Source organism: Eutrigla gurnardus, assembly GCF_963514095.1.
Source record: "Eutrigla gurnardus genome assembly, chromosome: 13".
In the NCBI taxonomy this organism is placed as follows: Eukaryota; Metazoa; Chordata; class Actinopteri; order Perciformes; family Triglidae; genus Eutrigla; species Eutrigla gurnardus.
In genome coordinates, this window is record NC_139936.1 from 23460236 (window position 1) to 23479665 (window position 19430).

General features: G+C 46.2%; 2 protein-coding genes across 3 annotated transcripts in view; one reads left to right on the forward strand and one right to left on the reverse strand.

The window, feature by feature from the left end:
* The window catches only part of myl2b (myosin, light chain 2b, regulatory, cardiac, slow), an 80448-nt gene that overhangs the window by 14545 nt on the left and 46473 nt on the right, over positions 1 to 19430 (reverse strand). The window lies entirely within an intron of this gene.
* Positions 1 to 19430, forward strand: part of cux2b (cut-like homeobox 2b) — a 91674-nt gene that overhangs the window by 5453 nt on the left and 66791 nt on the right. The window lies entirely within an intron of this gene.

Genomic DNA, 19430 nt, shown 5'->3' on the forward strand with positions numbered 1-19430 from the left:
GTCAGTGCCAACAATATATATCACATTTTGGTCTTTTGGCTGAATATTTCTGGTTTTCAGAGCCGTGCTGTTTTAACGTCCTCTCTTATGAAGCGTTGTGCCAAGAAAGCAGTAGCCCCGATGTTTCAGCGGGAACGCCCCCCTGATAGTTGACAGTGCTTCATAGCAGGAGACACCAGATTTTTCATAGCAGTGCCTTCTCCGTTCCGCTGCCCCGAGGCTGGAGCAATTGCTTTGCAGGAGTAAATAACCAGCTTTAACAAAACTTCAGGGACACATTAGTCTGCTGGAGGACGGCTGCATGGCGGTGGGGCAGCCTCTTCTTCCCTCATAGCGGCGAGGCGGAAGCATGAGGAGGGGAGAGGTAATGGCTCATCGGCATGGGTGTAGAGCGGTGTCCTCCTCCCTGCTGACAGACAGTCCCGAGCCCAGCGAGTTCATATTGAGCTGCGTCTCCGCCGCGGCCTTGGCTTTATTTGTTTTGATGGTCTGACGCCACTGCAGATGCATTGAGCACCAGTCCTCTCTTGTCCATTTTACCGGGCTTCCAATGAGACCCATGCCCCCCCTCCTTCTCCCAGTCCCTCCATCTCTTACTCGAGCATGCCTCAGCTGTATTTGGCAGGGTATCACCTGCTGTATTTCATTGTTGTCCATCCTTCATGCGTGTCTTCCCCCAAATGTGCAAGAGCCAGGCTTTTTGTACAGTGTGTGTCCCGACGTTGCTTGTCATGTAGCGGGTTAGCATGGTGTGAAGGGTGCTCCTGGGCCCGGCGCGCGAGATCAATGCCTCACTTACCTTCTCCAGGTCGTCTTTGGGGATCGCAGCCGCTCTCATTACGTGCCACCGCTCCGAGTGTGTTTACCAGACTGGAGGAGTGCTAGTCCCGCGCATGCCACCCATTTGCAAGGCCCATTTGTCCTCATTTAAGTGGGAAGAGAGAAGACCCGGGAAAGATGGCCTCTTGGTGGTCTTTTGAGTATTAAACCAGCATTTGTTATTACTAAGCAGATGCGCTCTTATTTATCAAAATAATACAAAAGGTGTGTTATAGCAAAAGCAGATGGATCAGGCTTGTTGTGTTAGCCGTTCCTGTCTTTGTGCAGCTGCTACCCCCACACAGTTAATTACTCTCTTATTCATCCCCAACAATGGGAGGCGATAGAATAAATCTGAGCCGCGCACTCTCGCTTCCTCACAAGGAAGGTGCAGACTGGGACCCTAAAGCGAGCGAGTGGCTTCAAGAGGTACAGTTTATCATTTTTAATGGAGAGGAACAGGAAGTGGAGACATGAAGCTGGGTTCTGTGATTTATATGCCGCCTCAGTCGGGGGAGAAAAGAGCAAGTCTATCTCCCTGTCCACACCTCTGGTTTCCCTCTTGAGTCGTACCCCTTCGGCGTTCGCGGCTCCTCTTCAACACCACCAAAATACACTAGCACTTTGTTGGAGCCTCTCCAGGGAAATAACATAACGGGAGAATTTGCCTGCTTAACCACGAGATTTTTGGAATAAAAGATTTGCCCTATTCATTTATTATCCATTATTAATGCCAGCAATTATATGTTTTAACACATGTGGTCTAATTAGTTATTGCTGGTGTGTGGGAGGGAGAGCATCATCCCAAAACCGCTTTCTCCTGCCGCTCACATCATCATTGTGTTGTTCCCTGAAAAGCCCAGTGATGTCATGCCTCCATTGTCACCTGTTCATTTACTTTGGTGGTGGAGGGCATCGGGGTATTGATTAGGGTTCGCAACTGTGTTAGCAGCTCTGCCAGAGTGTAATATAGGCCTTGAGGCTATTCTGTCTTTCCATTCAGTCTCATGAGTGCTTTCCAGACCTTGTAATCTTAATTAAATATGCAACTTTTGATCGCAACAGGGTCACTATTTTATTTTTATTTTTTTTGCATTGAAATGTGGTCACAGACTCAGCCCCCCCCACCCCACCCCCCCATCAGAGAGGAAAGGCAGACATTTTGAATCTTAAAGCAGAACAAGGGAGAAAAGAACAAAGAACTGAATTGAGTCGCTGCTTTTTTCAATTTCCCTTGTTAGCCTCCTGCTGCATTCCCCCTATAGTTTTTTTTCCAGAAGAATTTTATGATATTTTTCCCTGCCCTCCCCTCCCCTCCCCATCTCTCCCTCTTCCTCTCCTCTCTCACTCCTCGGCAGTTTTCCCCAGACAGGTTCCACAGTGTTTTAGAGGGGATGGATTTAATTGCTCTGTGGGGATTGGTTGGCTGTGCTGGGCTCGGCTGTTTAATTAGTGTACCCTGCCGGGATTGGTTTAATGCTTCATGATCTTGAAATTGTCTGATTGTTCAGCCCTCTGGGGACTCTCTCTGCCTACGTAGGCCAGCAGGTTTAGCTAAACATTGCTCCAGGGTTCTGCTGTATGCAAGATGAGGAGGAATATGCCTAAGGAACAGATATTTGGTTGTGGTGGTGGTGGGGGGGGTTGATAAACCGGGGGACAGCCATGTGAAGTGGACAGTCCTCTGGGTTCTCGTTGATCTGTGCAGACCTCAAAGGAATGTTTATCCTAACAGCGTCTCATCTCAGCTTGATGCTCTATGGAAATGATGCAATCGACTATTAATGCAGAACCAATATTTAGACTGTGATAGTGTTTCTTTATGATAAGCAGGCCTGTGCTGTTTTAGCTGCAGCCAAGTGAATAAAGAATTAGCCACGCATGTGGTTCTCTGCTAATTAGTTTTCACGCATCTGCTTGGACGTCGTACCGGCCGACTTGGTGAGCTCCTCCCGCTGCACGCCTTTCCACCGGGTGGTTTGAATGTGGGAGAATGTGTGCTGCGATGAGGGCCATCAGCGTCGCTTCACGTGGATCTCTGAATGATGTGCTTGGTCACCTTGAGCGAGAGGCAGCCGGGGAAATTAGTTTTGCGTAAATGGGCGCAGGGCGTGTCTGTGTCCCTTCTGTAGCCCTCCGCGGGTCGCCCTTGGTTTGGTTCAATCATGGCACTGATGGTGACCTCAGCAGTAAATGTGCTTGGCATCAGATTCTGGAGAAGGGAAGAGCCTGCGTTGTAGCAGTGCAGTCCGGCACAGACAGTACCTTATTGAAGGCTAAAGTCATTCCGCTTCATCAGACTCATCGAGCCCACTCACTCAAACAAGTCAACCTTCAAGTGCATAAATCTCCAGTGGATGATAATAAGAATACCATCATCTGCCTCTCTGCTTGGACTTTATAATGCCTTCGTCCTCACAGTGGAAGACGACCGAGTGTGCTGGTGCAACAAAGATGTCTTCTTTATCAGGAATCCTCCAGCTAGCTGCCACCTCCATCATGTATTCTGCTTTTGTTGACTGGATCATCCGTGCTGCACCTGGCGGGTCATTTCGTTCTCTCATACCTCTATTTACTATCGTGTTAACATCCTCAGAGACACCAAACACATGATCACCAGGGTGACAGGCCACATGGCAACCCCAGCCGCTCCCAAATGAGAGTCGCACCCTGAGCTCCATCCCGTCTCTCTGGGGGAGATGCCCTGATTACTGAGCGACTTCAGGTGGAGGGCCCTCTCCAGCTGCCGGGACTGTTTGTGCAATGATGATGAGGGCTTGTGAGTAATCAGAGATGGGTTGTGTATGTTGTTCAGCTACGTCGGGAAGATTTGATCTATTTTTAATAAATGTTACTCGGTGCACTTCCTTTTCATTTAGACTGTCAGAATATCACACGAGGTGCGGCCATGTCGGCGGGTTTGGAGATATTCATTGTGTTGTGTTATTTTTTTTAGGGGGGGGGGGGGGGGGGGTCCTCGGGTCAATTGTGGTTCATGGTCAATGTCAACAATGCTGCTCGTTCAAAAATACGCCCCAAGATTTAATATCGCAGGCCTTGTTCTCCTTCAAAGATAAAAATAAATAATATAAAAATATTATTGCATCCCAACGTCATCCCCCACTGCCTTTTGGGCAGGGTGTGAGTCCAGCATTCGTCTAGACGTGCGACATCATTAACCTGCCGCGACCTCAGCCCCTGATGAATTCGCTCTCACATCCCCTGCAGCCCAGCGTTAGCAGCCCTCCTCCCGTCCGCTGGGAACTGGGGCTCCTCTGTACTGGCCATTAGAGCCACTAGCCTCTACTGGCGGGCATTAATAGGCCAAGTGGCCGGAGCCTCTTTCAGACTGCTGAATAATTCAGAGCGTCTGGGCCACGTCTAGTCCCGGGGCGCGTGGGGGGGTGTGAATTGGGGAGCAGGGTGCAGGGGGCTGCATGGAGGTGCAGGGGTTAATAACAGGTCTGCCTCTCTGTGTCAGCAGCTGCTCAACCCCCTCCACCCCCAAACAAACCCACCCACCCCCACCCCCGTGTATGAAAGAATCCTATTCAGTTGATTAGATTTTTCAAAATGGATCAATTTTTAATCAGTGGAGCATCTGACTACGGTCAATACCATTGTCGCTGGGAAGACAGTTGCTGGACAGCCGTCTTTATTTACAGGAATGTTTGTTTTTTACTGTATGCAGATGGGGAGGCAGGAAACGGCCAGCTCAGATCACTGCACCACTGCAGTCCCTGGCCCGTCCAGGCAGGGGTCTGGCCTCATCATGCATGTCTGCAATAACAACGCCAGCACCAAGGCTGCAGCGAATCCAACGCTCTCTGATCACGCCCTTTGGAAGATCAGTCGTGAATATTTATCCACATCAGAGCAGAAAGGTGGATTAGTCTAATGTCTTTTCCTGTGCAAATGTGGGTCCGTCCAAAGAGACTTCTCTTACCGTTTTCATCTGCATAAGTAGTGAGTAGGAGTGAGGAGCCAACAAACTAGCTGTAATACTGCCATCAAAATTTCATTGGGCTGTGGGGAGACCCTAACATGTTAAATAATGAGGAGCCCATAAAGTTAATGTTCAGAACCTCTCCGCAACTGCTGACGACGTCTAGTTATGACTCCATACGTAGGCAGAATTATGAGCAGATAATCCTTCTTCAGAGTGCTCCTCCTTTTTGCCCATCTGGTTGTTAAACACCCAAATATTGTCTTCATGCTCGCTCCGAGGAGTATGATCAGAGTGAAGAAGTTTGGACGAAATATAAATATGGTCCTGTGAGTATGGGACAACATGGAGGAGCACTCTCACATGTCACATGTCAAATTCCACTTTTCTATCTCCAAATATGAACCCCTGATATAATAGTCTATTCAACACAGATGACATAGGAGAAGTAATGCTGCTGTGGTAGATGAAATGCATTTATAAAAATAGATGCCTTTACAGTGTCCTTTTAAACAGTGAAATGTTTTAGTAATCAAGGTCAAATGCTGCCATGTGGTGTCCAATCAATAATGTTCTGTCCTGATGGGGTTAAATCAATATATTCAAGTCAAAAAGATCAATCAATAATGTGGCCAGCTTGAATATACTCAAAAGTGCAATTAAACAATATCACTTACTCCACGTTATTGCTATGAAAATATGATCACGGAGGCTCACCCAACTAATTAAGAACGCATTAAAGTGAGAAAAGAACACTAAAAATGACAATTAGCTGAGCTTTAAAAAGGCCAGACATCGTCCTGCTGTGTCTGCGACGATGTCACGCCCCGTAAAGTGTCACGAAAAATGACTTTAATGACCCCAACACAAAACTCAGGAGAGACAAGAGGCTGCTGTTCTACTGACTAATCGTATTAACTCCAATTGAAATAATGCAGATAAGCAGCTTACGTGAAATGAGCAACAATTAAAACGGCAGTTGACACTTCATGCTACACAAGCAGTCAAATGGTTGGTAGTCCCAAAACGCTGAGTCGGCGGAACATCAAGATGCATCGTTTGTTATTAAGTTATTATCTCTATGCAAAATGATTTGCCTCTGTGACGGAAAAGTCAGACGAAACATTCGTCGTCAAAACGCAGAACGGATAAAGTGCAAAATGTGGAACCTGTCTGGAAAGATGGGATGCTGTGGGTCTCACGGTGCACGGATCCCTGATAATAACTTCAACAATTGTATAGTATTGTATGTTTGCAGCTCTATCTATCTATCTATCTATCTATCTATCTATCTATCTATCTATCTATCTATCTATCTATCTATCTATCTATCTATCTATCTATCTATCTATCTATCTATCTATCTATCTATATCTATATATATCTATATAGATATAGATATAGATATAATAAAACTATAATTACATTGCACTTCCTACTCATGAGAGATAAAAGAGTGAGCATATGACATAGATCAATAGGCGAGGAGGACTCTGAGGCAGTGATGGAAAAGCTGAAATAAGATAAACAGAAGGTTCCATCTAAAAGGATATTAAAACGATAGACTAGTGAGGAAGAGCATGTCCCATCTATAGAGCAGCACAGATCAGAGGAACAGAGGCAGCTAAACAGGGACGTCAGCTCATGTGTAAAGGCTGGCATCGATGGATGTCATTGTGTGTGTGTGTGTGTGTGTGTGTGTATATATATATATACACAGCGGCGGCACCAGAAAATTATTATTGGGGGGGCAATGAGGGGGTCTGATTGTTTATGAAGTGAATTCTGACACCAACAAATAATACTATAATAGATATAGATGTACTGTTCCCGTGGCCGTGCTGATACACTACATATTGTCGAATGCATGTTATTAAACGTTTATCATAAAACAAACACAAGCATATTTAACTACTTTTAATGAAATGAAGTGCCAAACAACAAGCACAAAAAACAATACAAATCCACCACAGAGAACATCTGTGATTTACAAGAGTGTAACTGAGAATTGTAGCACAGTGTATAGTTGTATACAGTATACTCTTACAACTGTCTCTTAACTCACTAAATATGTTTTCTCTCTCCTTCTGTTCTCCTCTCCTTCCCTCTCCACTCCTGTCTTCCTCCTCTTCCTCTCCTCTAACCTCCTCCTCCTCACTCTCCACTCCTGTCTTCCTCCTCTTCCTCTTCCTCTCCTCTAAACTCCTCCTCCTCACTCTCCATTCCTGTCTTCCTCTCCTCTAAACTCCTCCTCCTCACTCTCCATTCCTGTCTTCCTCTCCTCTAAACTCCTCCTCCTCACTCTCCATTCCTGTCTTCCTCTCCTCTAAACTCCTCCTCCTCACTCTCCACTCCTGTCTTCCTCTCCTCTAAACTCCTCCTCCTCACTCTCCATTCCTGTCTTCCTCTCCTCTAAACTCCTCCTCCTCACTCTCCATTCCTGTCTTCCTCTCCTCTAAACTCCTCCTCCTCACTCTCCACTCCTGTCTTCCTCTCCTCTAAACTCCTCCTCCTCACTCTCCATTCCTGTCTTCCTCTCCTCTAAACTCCTCCTCCTCACTCTCCATTCCTGTCTTCCTCTCCTCTAAACTCCTCCTCCTCACTCTCCACTCCTGTCTTCCTCTCCTCTAAACTCCTCCTCCTCACTCTCCATTCCTGTCTTCCTCTCCTCTAAACTCCTCCTCCTCACTCTCCACTCCTGTCTTCCTCTCCTCTAAACTCCTCCTCCTCACTCTCCACTCCTGTCTTCCTCTCCTCTAAACTCCTCCTCATTCACTCTCCACTCCTGTCTTCCTCTCCTCTAAACTCCTCCTCCTCACTCTCCACTCCTGTCTTTCTCTCCTCTAAACTCCTCCTCACTCAGTCTCCACTCCTGTCTTCCTCTCCTCTAAACTCCTCCTCATTCACTCTCCACTCCTGTCTTCCTCTCATCTAAACTCCTCCTCCTCACTCTCCACTCCTGTCTTCCTCTCATCTAAACTCCTCCTCATTCACTCCCCATTCCTGTCTTCCTCTCCTCTTCCTCCCTTATTCTCCTCCTGACTCACTCTCCACTCCTGTCTTCCTCCTCTTCCTCTCCTTTAAACTCCTCCTCCTCACTCTCCACTCCTGTGTTACTCTCCTCTTCCTCCCTTCTTCTCCTCCTCACTCACTCTCAACTCCTGTCTTCCTCTCCTCTAAACTCCTCCTCACTCACTCCCCATTCCTGTCTTCCTCTCCTCTTCCTCCCTTCTTCTCCTCCTCACTCACTCTCAACTCCTGTCTTCCTCTCCTCTAAACTCCTCCTCACTCACTCCCCATTCCTGTCTTCCTCTCCTCTTCCTCCCTTCTTCTCCTCCTCACTCACTCTCAACTCCTGTCTTCCTCTCCTCTAAACTCCTCCTCACTCACTCCCCATTCCTGTCTTCCTCTCCTCTTCCTCCCTTCTTCTCCTCCTCACTCACTCTCAACTCCTGTCTTCCTCTCCTCTTCCTCCCTTCTTGTCCTCTAAACTCTGCTTCACTCGCTCTCCAATGCTGTCTTTCTCTCTTCTCCTCTCCCCTCCTCCTCCTTTCTCTGTTCTCCTCACCTACTACCGCCCCTTCGTCATCCTTGCTTTCATCCTCATCCTCCAAGTCCGTCATCACTCTGTCCTGTGTCCGTAAATCACCACCACCATCGTCCACTCTTATTCGCTTTTTGGCTATCACAAATCGGTCCATTTCGCTCTGTTGACACAATCGCTAACTAGCCGCTATGCATCAACCACCGCTAACGTGAACGTCAAATTCAGCCTGCCGTCTGCAAACCAGCCAATCAAATCACACGACACAGAAAAAAAAAACCCAATCACCATAGGAACGTTATAAACAATATTTCTTCAGATGATTGATTGTTAATGTCTCAGTGTCTTAATTTGTTCTATATCTGTTATAGTTTTTAATCCATAAATATTTCGAGGGGGGGGGGGGGGCAAAAGGGGGCGCGCAGCCTTTGACAGGAGGGTCTTGAGACCCTGCTTGCCCCCCCCTCGCGCCGTCACTGTATATACACACACATAGATAGACTGTGTGCCTTTGTCACAGTATCAACCAACATTTTGAAAAAAATGGAAAACATACCTTTGTCCATATACTTAACATATCTGACATGTTGACACAGTTGCATATTGACTTAATAACAAATTGGCAAATGACACTGAGAGGAATTAATGACATTTTCGACCCTGAGGTATAATTATATGCTTGCATATTAACGAGGTGGCGTTAGTGTGACTTAATGGCATGTTGGCATTTGGGCATATTTATGCATGAATAATGTTGGCACGGTGGCAGACTGCTGTTTAATACCAGAGTGATCACTTCCCTGGTTCCCTCTGTATGCAGCCGCGAGCAGACCGGGAGAAATCCCTCAACCTCATGGAATCATGTTGTTAGTTTGTATCAGGGACGCACCGGTCGGACCTTTTCAGTCCCAACACCTGGGCTTCGGGTATCGGCTCACACCGAGTACCGAACCGATAGAGGTGTTTAATTCAAAATAATTAATAAGCTGTGTAATGGGATCATTCTTCTTTTATGTGTGAGGCAACATCAGGCTTGATTTACTAACTTTGTAAAACAAAATGAAATGTAACAAATAAATACCAAGATATAAATCTATTTTATATATATATATATATATATATACAGTAGGCTATATATATATATATATATATATATATATATATATATATATATATATATATATATATATATATATATATATATGATATGATATGATATGTATTTTATTATATAGTATAGAGTTTATTTATTATTAAAATAAAGGCCAACAACTTGGTAAAAAAAACCCTTAATTAACAGGATTTACAATTCAACGCCAACAAATCTTCTACTTCAAAGGAACTTGAATCCCAGTGTAACATTTAAAGATGCAACCAACGATTATTTTCATCAGTGATCTCAAATAATCGTTTGGTCTCTAAAAATGTGTGAAAAATCTCCGTCCCAGTTTCTCACGTTCCAAGGTGATTCCTTTAAACGTCTTTAAACTGATGTCAAGCAGAGAGAGCTATAGAGAGAACAGCAATCTGGAGAAAAGGCCCCAAAGGTCATGATTGCCAACGACCCTATCTCCTGTAAGGAAGCAAATCAACACAAACATTGTAAATCAAGTATACATTTCACAGACGTAATAAATGAGTCAAATTATTTATTGCACTTTTGCTTCATACTTTCGGTGCTCCAGTTTCTGACTGGCTGAATGGAAAAACAACAATATAAATCAGATGTTGTAAAACAAGGCTTTTGCAGAGTTCAGACTTGACGTGAACCCCCCCCCCCCCCCCCCCCCCCCATCCACCATCTTAAACATCAAACTTAGGCAGAAAGAAGCCACGCTTTCACTGAAGAGTACTTATTTTTCGCTCACTAATGAAAATGTTTTGAGTCTCTTTGCTGCTGCGCCAATGGCGTTGTTTCCTTCTTTGCTCTCTGATTATAGAACTGTATAAACTGGGCGAGATTCTGAATTCTTAGCTGATTGCACGCCTGTAGCCATGCACTCTCTCTGCTTTCGTCTCAGACCTCTTTCTCCTGATAGCCTCCTTTTTTTCTCTCCCCGGTACAGAGAGACGCGGTGTACTTTATATGCAGTTATGCTGAATAGGTGCTGATGTATGTTGAAAACAGTTTTGCAGGTGCCCTGTCAAAATGTGCAGTGGATAGGCAGTAACACAATTCTGTTTAATATGCTATCAATCAGCCGGTGGATTCCCATTTGTAGGTAGGGTATTATGAGTCTGCCGCTCCCCAGACTGCCATGACACTGCTGGTGTTTAGCTGCTCTCATGTCCTCCAACAGTGTGTCCCTATTGTCTGTTTGTCTGTTTAATATGCAAAGGCGGTCATTCAGGGAGTCATTTTGGACCAGTGTAAACGAATCGGCAACAATGATTAGCTGGCGCTGCAGAGGAAGTGTCCATCATTGTGTTAGTGCATTTGGAGAGCATCGCTCCTCCCTCAGGTCATCTCGCCGCTGCTCTCTGAGCCGCTCGCCCAGGACGCACTCAGAAACGGACCCAAACAGCGGCGCAGTAAATACACTGGAAGTGGAGTTACTTAATGGGAGATTTTGCATGCTTAATTGCCAGTATGGATTGAAGGTCCATTAAAAGACATCAGTGTCTCGCAGTCCAGCATACAGTTTGAATATACTTGAAATGGATTGATCCATTGACTTCCTGGCTTTTCCGTTCTGAGAGGAGTAATTACAAACAAAGAGCGCGATGCCATTTTGGCGATGATTTAAAAAAAAACAAGAAAACAACTAAAATAAAACATTGTTAGCGTCCAGACAGTCCTGTTGCTGATGCTGGACATTTTTCGGTTGTTTGTTCAGTGTGTGCGAGCGTGCTTCAGGGTGGCACCGTAGACGTCCTGAGGGAAATATCAGGCTTATTTATTGGAGCCTTTTTAGCCCCAGCTCAATAGCAGCAGTCTGATGGCCGGGGTACAGAGGGACTATCTGGCAGAGGAGGAGGTGGAGGAGGAGCCGGGCCTGGCGTCAGCCCCACTGACAAGCTCTTATTTACCGTCCAGATCTATGACTCATTTTATGTACCTAATCGTAAAGCACTGAGATTTATCGGAGGTAACGGGACAGTAGGGAATACCCCAGGAGACTGGCAGATTCGGCCCCCCCTCCCTGCTCCCCTGGCTGGGCTTCAGGTTGGCTCTACCTGGCCGGGCTCGCCAACACCTTCTCGGAAGTGGAATGTTGGAGCCCAGATAAGGACGGCCATATTTCTGCCAGATATGGACAGCTGATAGCTCATCTAATAAAGAAGAGGGTCATAAAAATTGGATGGGCTAATGGATGACTCTGTAAGGATTAATAACAGCTTATTGGTCAGGTGCAGTGACCTCTTGCAGAGCTAACAATGCACCGGCGAACTGGGCTCTCGCAGCACAGCAGTACCTGACCAACCCAATAAACAGTGGGGGGATGATACCTGCTGTATCCCCCTTATGTGGTACTTTACCAAATGCTGCTTTCTTATGTGCAGCTGAATTTTGTTGGTTTATAAATAATGTATTAACTTCAGGGAGGAAAAAAAATCTTAAGGTTGACATCCTCACTTACCATCATTTTTTTCTCATGTCTGCCACTCCAGCAATGGCAAAGGGGGAAGCAAAAACAAGAAGGTATTGTAAAACTGCCTTTGTTCTGACAGGAGCGCTCTCAGGGCCTGTTTTATATTCCTGCCGAAAATTAAAATTAAACTTTCATTGTTGTGCATGCTGTTTAATCCAATAACGATCTGATGTAACAAAGTGCCGTAATATCTCTCAGCATACTTAATCGGAGCGGACTTAGCCCTGTCACTTTATATTAACCTCTGCTGCAACAGGAGAAGGGCTTCACTAATCTGCCATTGTTGGGTTTGGCAGTCTGGAGCTAGTGCAAAACAGATTTGGCAGTCAGCGCGAAAGTAAAGGCTTTATAATGACAGCAGGGCCTCTCTGCTATTTCAGCTAATAATGTCAAAATCTAATAATGCTGTGGCCCTCGGAATTAGATGGGAGGTGAATGGGTGGGAATCGTGGCGGCGTTGAAAAGGATTTTTTTTGGGGGGGGGGGGGGGGGATCAGCCATCCCACCTCTCATTATATCGCTCACTTTTTAGACTGCAAATTGGCAAACAATTTAATCCCTAATGACCTTTAAATTCTGTGTGTGTGTGTGTGTGTGTGCCCACGCAGCCGCCGTCTTGTGTTGTGTTAAAAGGGTATAGTGGAGAGGAAATAGTGTGAAATGGCGTACCCCGTCCTGACATGTGACATCGGTAGTTAGACGCCGCTGTGTTAACAGGATATTAGGTTGGCCAGGAAGCATCTGAGCGAGGGACCTAAAGAGTGTCGGCTAACAGAGTGACCTCCTACAGCTCAGCAAGGCAGCATCTGCAGCGTCATCAAAGCGCTTGACTCCTGTGTCCCCCCCCCCCCCCCCCCCCCCCCCCGCGCCTGAACGCAGCCTTGTAACTTAAAACAAAAAGCTGATTGGTTGAACTCACAGCCTCCCCTCATCCCCTCCTCTCCGAATGAGCTCTCAGCCCGGGAGATAAAATAGTAGTTATTTCTCATGCGCTATGCCATTTTGTCAGTTTGACTGTTCCACTTATTCAGTGTTTTTTGACTTGCTGAGCTTGAGGGGATGCGAGTGCCATTTCGCAGCCAGATCTGAGTTGTGTTGATTGAATTAGACAAAGTCGGAAGATAATTAAGAACCGCAAGGCGCTGCAAAACTGTCTGCTTCCAAACTGGTGAAAATGAGACGCTGCCACATCAATGAGCTAGCTGGCTCTGCTTGATGTCAGTGGTGGGTTATATCAGTTGACACCCTTACCTCCTAGTGCTGGAGCCGGTTTCCTCCTTTCCCTTTAATGTTTCTCCAAATATGATTAATCACGAGCCGTAAAACCCGTTGCTTCTGACAGTGCACCACGTTTGCACAGCTTTGTTTGTTTCTTTCAGGGTAGCAATATGATCCTCAGCTGCCAAGTGTAGTTTATGGCATAAACATAACCCGGAGAGGTGTGTCTGGGAGTCAAATGGGAATCCTAGCATGGCCCACAGCATCTCTAATAATTTACCCGTGATTTAGTGGCTCTGCCAGGGCTTTTTGCATCTGCATTTGAATATTTTACACACGTTACCAATGTTGACCTCCTGACATTGTTGAATAAATTGCATTCATTTAACCACTGCTAAAATCTTTCTCTCTTTTTTTGACATCACAGTGTTTTGTCTTAATAACACTGTGATCTACACTGCAAATCTACGGCCATCTATCGTCTACTGTTGAGCCAAAAGATGAGGCATAATGAACTAGTGGACTAAAAACATTAAAATAAATACCCCACCCCCCCCAGAAAGCCATTCATGAAATGTGAGGAGGAGGGGTCAGACAGTTGGCTCTGTCTGATAATGTGCTGGCAGCTCATGTGCATTCAGGCACTTTCTCAGCCTTCTCTTTCTATTCCACCCATTTTATTTTATTTTTTACCCTATTTTATGGATGTTGGCCATGTTGGTGCTTCTCTTTCTTCTCCATTGCTGGATAGGTAATGTAGCTGTGAGGTTAATGTTGAGAATCGTATAGCTCTGGCACAATAAAATTGACACCGTGAGACCTTGAGAGGTGTAGCGCCGAGCTATGTGTGTGCCTTTTGTGTTTTGTGTGTGAGCCTGAATGTGAAAGAGGGCTGGGAGTGTTTTTCGAAGCCCCCCCAAAGGGGCTGGACTGTATGCTGGGAGGGTGGGAGTGGAACATGGGGTGTCAAAGGCTAATTTTCAAAGCCACTCACGGGCGCTCATCTCTCACTGTGAAGTGGCAAGCGTGGCAAGTGGCTTGCACGTTGTCATGGATACTAAAGCATGGGACCCCAGAGATGGGGAGCGGGGGACGAATGGCTGCCCTGTCTATAGGATTCCTGTCAGCTCTGGCCTGATAGATGGCATTGACGGATCATTTGTCATACTGTAATTGTTCTCAGCAAACACAGAATACCCACTAGTATAAACAGTAGTGTGCTGCTGAGCTAATAAAGCGGGAAAATGGAAAGGGATTCACTGATCCACTGCCTCTTTCACTTAAAGAGACAATGGCTCTGTTGTCCAGGCAAGGCGGTCTGATTAGAGCGGCGAGGGCTGAGAAAAAGCTCGGCCAAGAGAATAAAACAAGGCAATCATAAAGCAAACGGCAGTCACTTCTCTGTATCGATGTGGCTAGGCGGGGGTGAAGTCTGTGAGAAGTGTTGACAGCTGAGGGAACAACAGGAGTAGGTCCAGGGAGTGATTCGTTTTCTCCCCCTTCTCTATTTGGCCGATGAAACACTGAAGGAGAATGCTTGTCCAAGATAACAAATACAGCACAAGTGCAGATGCATAGCTGGGACTAGGAGCTCTATCTGCCATGGGCTCTGAGATAGCCGGCGCCTGACTTGGGTACAAATGACTTTGGGTACAAAGGTACTATTTGTTCTCCCTTGTTTTGGTATGGGCTCTGTGTCTATGCTATTACTGTCGGGATTGACCTAGTGCCATCTCTCTGCTTGGGATTCTCTCCGGCCGAGCTGCTCGTAGAGGCTCAGACATGCGAGAGTGTCGAGGTATGTACGGGACATGACCTGGGATTTCTAATGTGAACCGGAGGTGCTGGATCCCACTTTCCTCAGTCGTGTGATTCCGGGGGAAGAGAAAGTTACAGATTAATGGTGATGGCAGAGTGCCAGGTCACCAGCTGGACATGATGGTCCACATTTCTCCCACAAGTTCAGCTCCAGCAAAAAAAAAACATTTTAAATGTATTCATCCTTCATTTATGCAGGGAGACCTTATGATTTATCATCATCTTATTTCATCTTATTTGATTGTTTTTCCACAAAAATGTTTTATCACCAATTTAAATATTTCTTTCTTAACAAAATGTAAAGTGATTCCAATATATTTAAGAGTTTGAATCATATTTTCATGATTATCGGAAAACAAAAAACTCCCTAACACCAGCTCTAAGCAGCTTATAATATAAGATTAAAACTAGTGTTGCCAAGTTTTGTTTTCAATCAAAGCAAATATTTGCATAAAATATAATTTATTTCCAAACCGCTTGAATTGTGTGTTTTAAAAAATAACCACAATAGATAGGTAACGTTTTGGATTTCTGACGTTGCACCAGTTGAAATTATTTTTAAGGAAAGCATTCGGTGTGGTTATTATGCAGCGGGCGGTGGTAGGTGTGTGTGTTTACTCCTGAGTGTGTGTGTTGGAGGGAGGCCCACGTCCTGCAGCCTGCTGATGTTGTGTGCTGCAGCGAGCCGTCCTGGCACTCCTCGTGGAGCACTTCACCCCTCTGACTGTACCCTGACAAACTGTGACGCCTGGAGCACTTTAGGCTGACCCGGCTCCTCACCTCCCGCCTGATGGACAGATTAAAGGACCATTAAGCATAATTACTGTTTCAGTTGGATAGGCCAACTCATCCTGTCAGAAATAGTTACAAATTGCTGCCCCTCTGCCCCCTGTATGGCTCTTAAATTCTGAATTTCATTACATTTGTCTACTTTCTTACCATCAACAACTTTGGGCTCTGACAAAAAAATGGGATCTGAAAAATGGTGACGAACGCGTCAAATTGGGCTGAAAAAAGCACTTTTGCGTGTTTGCCTTTGAGTTTTTGTGAATCCGTGGCTCTAAGCCAATCAAAGTGAGTGTGATGGCTGTGGAGAGGAGTGTGACAGGTAGTTGATGTGATCTGGACTGGAGCGGTGTGAGTGTGTGGTCTGCTGCGCTGTCTGTCTGATTATGTAAAATGCGGTGAGATGGTGTAACATTGGCTGGCTTGTTTGCCAGCTCCAGAGGGCCTGTTGCCAGTTTTACATGAGAGCATGCAGCCGTGCCTCGTAATGTTCCCCTTTCTGTATCCATAAGAAAACCCACACTGCCGCCCGAGGGAAATCGGTCGATACCATCAACCCAGCTGGAGGCCCGGGCGGCAGTCAAGAGTTTTCCCATTTTTACATCAACGCTGATGTTTATTATGAGATCTCCCTTTACTGTAACCTGCCCCTCTTGCGCCCCTTCTCTTCCCCATTTGGCCTGATTATTACACCCATGGTGAGAACAAACAGTTTCCCTACTTAATAATTCACATCACTTTCATCTGATACTCAGTTACCATGGGCAATTTAGTAGTTGAATAATTTTGTGAAAAATTCATTTATTATCGCTGTGCGTTATGAATCTGGAGAGACGGAGAGTGGAGTGGTGGGGGATTTTAAATTGCGTCTGTGGAGCGAGGGATCCAAGGGTAGGTAATGTGTTCTAATGTTCTCAGCCATATGCATTGTTTTCAGGGCTCATCGGTTTTACATCGATTCCCACTGAAGTGTTTAATTGCATCATGAATATGATCTAATTCTGTCCTTTTCACTGAAACTGGAGCACTCTCTGCAAATGATGTACGGCCTTGACAGCACCACATCAGGATGTATTTTATATGGAATGTAAATTATAGTGTTAAATTAGCCTGGAAAGATAACTAGCTGGCACGGGGGAATGGACTCAACAGTTTAATTTAGTGTCAAAAGGCCGTGAAGGGATAAATCACCTCTCTCTCCCCTCTCCACTACGCCATATTAGGCTTTAATCATTCTCCTTTTCTTGTATTATCACTTGTTTCTCACCACTGCCGAAGGAATTCTTGAGAACTACGCTGCATTGCTCGTGGCATCATCGCGCTTATAAATGCTACAAAAAGTTGAGCACATGGAAGCCGGTGCTTGCCCCTTTTTTACTTGTACAGGTTTTTCCTTCTTGAAACACTGTATGCTTTACAGCATTTCCCCGAAGATCCAAAATGGCACTTAAAGACCTGGAAATCACTTTTTTTATTTAACCAGCAGCAGCACCAGCAGCAGCAGCATCTTTTTTCCTAGCCTCTGAGAAAGTACAAAAGCAGGTGAAGAGGTGCTCGGCTACGTGGCAGGGTTTTTGTAGGTATTCATGAAACAGATGAAAGCCATTAGGTAGGCTCTGGTTTATAAGAAGGACCTCTCCTGGTTTCCTGCCCTCAGTGCTGGAGGGCTCGTCTGAGTGGCCCTGCCATTATCCGGAGTTACCTCTCACAGCTGCTCTATCTGGTATGATTGTGTCCTTGACAACTAGAAGGAACCACTTGGCCAAGATCTGGGTTTTAATGTGAGAACTCACTGGGCTTTGTGTTCCCAGGGTCCTCGCTGTGAAGTGACGTTAATTCATTTCTCAGGCAGAGAGATTGGAATGGTGGAAGAGCTGGAGGGGCCAGATGACACCTTCAGGGTGACGTAAACACCTGCGCACCGCCGTCAATGTGAGACCTGGTTAGTCATAGTTGGACACACACGGATATCTGAACTACAACCAGGATACCTCCTCTGTCTATGAATTCCCCCCTCTGTACTGCAGATTTTGACAGCTCTCCAGAGAAAAGGGCCTTTAAATTATCAAGTGGGGCTGTAGTTGTTTTCCTTGTTGTTTTCATCCCCAAGGAGGGGGGCTGGGTGGGCTTTGGGGAGGAATTGGTATGTTAAATGAGCTATGGGAGGTCTGCTGAGGCATTTTCTTTTAGCGGGGGTTCAGTCAGACGAGAATTGCTGCGTTGGGCGTTTGCGGCAGCTGTGTGAAGTCATTTTCCGGGAGTGCAAGCGGGAGAGAGGTGCGGATTAGGCAGCGCCTCTGAGCCGGAACAAGTCTGTCTGGGAAGGGATGAAGGCTACAAACCATAGATCTAATTCCCGCTCACGCTGCTAGACAGCAGAGACACTCACTCACACAGCCAGTGTGAATTAGGCCCATTTGCTCTCCTCAGTCTGAAGCGAGTGAAACACAGGAGAAGACAGGGAGAAGTTGACAGACTCCTCACAGCCTGCCCCTCGCTCCGACTCCCCGCCGTTTCCAGCCCACCATCCAAAGCTGTCTTCGGCTCCTACTTGTTGGTTTTTTTTTAATATATAAATTGTTTCTTGTGCTGCAGGTCTTTATTACTGCTGACATTAACATGTACACAGTGAAAAAACAGGTTCCACTCTAATCCTGGGAGGGGTAAAAAAACAGAACAAAAAGGGCATTCCACTGGCGGTGCAGAAAATGTTTGCACCTGTGGCCCCATTGATTGCGTGCGTGACGCTCCGATGCTCTGAACTTCATGTCTTTTTAATGTGTGTAATGCTTCGCCTCGGGTCATGCGATGCCCCGAGGTTAAGAAAGGTTCACGAGGCCGCGCGCCGCAGCGGAAGAGTCCATTCACCGTCCTCCTTCCTCCTCTCCCTACCTCGCGACCACGGCTTCCCTCTCTCCCCATTCACACGGACCAAACCAAACCTGCCGGGCCCCTCTTGTCAGCGCAGGAACCTGACCCCCAGAGCTGGCCAGCGGAGGGCTGAGATCAATGTGGCTGACCCAGATACGCTGCTCCCCTGCCTCTTTCTGTTTGATTGTGGGTCAACCACAGTTTTGGAGAGGTAGGAGGGGAAGTTGACATTTAGACCTGAATTAACCTCTGAACGCTATCCCATCATGCAACTGGTGATGTACACCACCCGGCAGGCTCCGTGGCACTCTCCGCTAAAGTGTTAACAGTATTTCTGCTTTCCCCCCTCAATTCCACCAGACTTATTTCAGAGAACCTCCAAAAATCAATGGGATTGCTTTAGTTATTAAGGCTGGTTTTAGAGCTGTGTTGGTTGGGAGGAACGATGGAGATGTTGGTGTAAGGGCCCCCCTGTTCTCTCTTCCTGTTGTGCTTGTCTCTCCCATCACAGCCCTCTGCACCCTGAGTGCCCAGTAATGAGTTGTATTACATGCTCTGTGGTGGGCATGTCTTGTGTTAGGAGGCTGTATTCAATCTTTGTATTGTGAATGGAAGGGGAAGGCTCTTTGTGTGTCCTTGAGAGGCACTGAATTGAAACGGTGTGCAGCGAGTGAAGCTGATGAGGAGAGAGCGAGTCCTGAGCGGAACATGTGGACGTCTGGCAGGCAGCTGAACGCCGTAGCATGTTGGTGTTCACTTGTGCGTAGACCTCGCATCAACAAGCGTGTCTGCAAGCGTTGGCCGCGTGTTCGGCCGGGGAAACCGGGTTGGATTT